Source organism: Callospermophilus lateralis, chromosome 8 (genome assembly GCF_048772815.1).
Source record: "Callospermophilus lateralis isolate mCalLat2 chromosome 8, mCalLat2.hap1, whole genome shotgun sequence".
NCBI lineage: Eukaryota > Metazoa > Chordata > Mammalia > Rodentia > Sciuridae > Callospermophilus > Callospermophilus lateralis.
The window spans coordinates 85,682,972-85,685,836 of record NC_135312.1 but is presented as its reverse complement, the minus strand read 5'-3'; positions in this window follow the sequence as shown (position 1 = coordinate 85,685,836).

Genomic DNA, 2,865 nt, shown 5'->3' with positions numbered 1-2,865 from the left:
GGGATGTAGCTCAGTGGTTGAGTGCCCCTGAGTTCAATTCCTGGTACTAAAAAACAAACAAACAAAAAAACCCAGCAACTGCCCTGCCCCATTCCCCCTGATTCTGCTTTTGTTTTGAAGGGGGCCATAGCATTCCTCTCCCTTCTCCTTCAGCACCATGATTCTTAAATTATCACTTTACCTTACAATCTCTTCTTCTATATTGGTTCCTTTCCATTAGTTCTCAAATAGGATCAAATATGTGCATTAGGCAAATAAGCAAATGAAATATAATCCTCCCCATAACCACAGTGCGTATTTCTGAAGATGCTCTTTCCCCTGCTCTGCCCCACAGCCAGCTTCCCTATTGTCAAGCAATGTACTAAGGTTCTTCTGAATCCAGACCTCCTTCCAGGCTTGGTCTTAGGAGACTCTCCACAAGGATAGATGCTACTATCTATAGATAGATCCCCTCCATCCTGCACTTGAAATTTTTACCTCCCAGTCTTTCGAGTTCATAGTCTTGTTTGGGATCCCCCTCTGCCACCCCCGTCTCTTGCTGGCTCTGCTTCCTTTGCACATCCCCAGTCTTATCTTCTCTGTGCACTCTCTCTAGATGACCCCATCTTCTTCATTCGCTTCAACTAATGGCTCCTAGTCCTGTCTCTGAACTCCAACTCTCAGCTCTACCAGTTGCTCATTGGACAACTCCTTCTGGTCCCATGGGTCAGCTTTCCAAAACATAGGCTGTAAAAAAGAAGAGAATATTTGCCATATGCCAAAATATCACCGCCAAATAGTTGCAAATTGCAAAAAGTAATATGTATTGTTGTAATGGGGAGATAAGATGGTCATCACCTGAATCAAGTAATCAGATGTAGTATCATTAATTGTGAAACAACCTGATATTCTATATTTGTTCATGAGAAGAAACAGCATCTATATGGCATTACTATAAATTATTCTTGGAAAAATGCTTAATCCAAATATAATCGAGTTTGTATCTCCAACTTACTGCTTGTGTAAAAGATGAGAGAGAGAGAGAGAGAGAGAGAGAGAGAGAGAGAGAGAGAGAGAGAGAGAGAGACAAGTTAATGATACCTCAAGGCAACAATCAGGCAAATCCAGATTGTGTGATCTCTATGTGTCTGGTCTCTTCAAAAACATAATGTGTCAATATTATTTTTTTAAATGGAGAATGTTCTGAAATAAAAGAACTAAGGTGAGGTAATGACCAAATGCAATACATGAAGCTTGGTTTAGACTTTGCTTTCAACAAACAGATATAAAGATATTTGGGTCAAATATGGGAATATTGAATTAGATACTATATTAGAGAAATTACAGACATTTCTTATACAGGATAATGGCACTGTGTTTTTGAAAGATGATGTCCTCATTCTTGGAAGATGGATACTGACATATTTCAGGATAAATGTTTTGTAATACCTACAACTTACTTTGAAATGTTTCTGTAAAAATAAATATCTCTCTGTGTGTATGGTGGATTTAAATCAAATATGGCAAAATATTAATACTTTAAAAAATCTAGCCTATATGTATATGTGTTCACTCTACTTTCATTCAACATTCTTACATATTTTTAAAATTCCCATTAAAAAATTAGAAAGAGGATAGCCCAAAATATAAATTTAAATTGGAAATCTTCCTTCAATCTCTTACTTATTCCTTCTTCTCTATTCACCATTCACCAAGAAGACCAAGCTAAAACTCATGACATCATCTTTAACTTCTCCCTTATTCCTCAGACCGCCTGTCTCTTTCTATTCTATCAGCTGGTCTTCCTCTCTTCATTACTTGAGTCTCTGTACACCCCTGTACACCTGCTGCACTGTCCTTGTGGGCCTCCATCATGAACCACCCAGATTCCCCTCTCCCGGGCTCAGGCCCCTTCACCATCGGTGCGTTCACCTCAATCACTCTCCTGATGAAATCTTTCTAACAGATTCCCACCGCCTGAAAAATAAGATCGCATTCTCTAAAATGGAATTGGGAAGCTTTTGACTTGTATGCCTCACTCCGGGTTGAGATAGCAAAGAAGAAAAGGCAAATGCTCCTTATGGAAACTTGAGCTGGTTGCCTGGAAAAAGCATCCATGTATGGATCAGCAAAGTCATGTTCTAGATGTTTAAGGTGTTTAAAAGGGAGCGGGTCCTTAACTGTCACAGCCATGACTTCAGGAGCTTAATGAAAGACTCGTTTTTATCAGCTTCAGTGGGTGGTTTATAAAACCCAGTTGGTGAAGCTGAGGGGAGCAAACCTTCTTACGCACGGAGTTACTGTGAGTGTACATTGGTACAGTCCCCATGGAAAGCAATTTGGCAATATTTAAATGAACACACCCTTAGATTCAGGCAATGTCATTTCAGAAAATTGGTCCCTCAGATATGCTGGCATGTATGCAAAACGATGTATGGTATGATGTATGTCATTTTGCCATGCCATTCTTTGAGGCATTGTTTAAACTGGCAAGATATTGAAATAAGACAGATGTCCAACAGGAGAGGACTAGTTAAAAAAAAATTATGCTGCATCCCCATAAAGAAATACTATCAGTTTATATAAAGAATGGGGAAAATCTCTACACATAAACATCTATAAGATGTAACATGTGAGAAAACTACACTGGGCAAATAGGGTTCTAAGCTCTATGTTAAAATGTAAGAGAATAAGAGAGAACAGGTGCTCAAGAACAAAAGTCTAAAAGCATTCAGTGTATTAAAGCAAAAGGCACCCACTTCAAGGTAGGAGGAACACAGAGAAGATGTTAGGGTTACCAGGCCCTAGAAATGAAGAGATACCCCATACAGCTGGGACTTGTTAGACCTCTGAGGAGGGATCTCCCTGGCTGATATGGATGCCTCT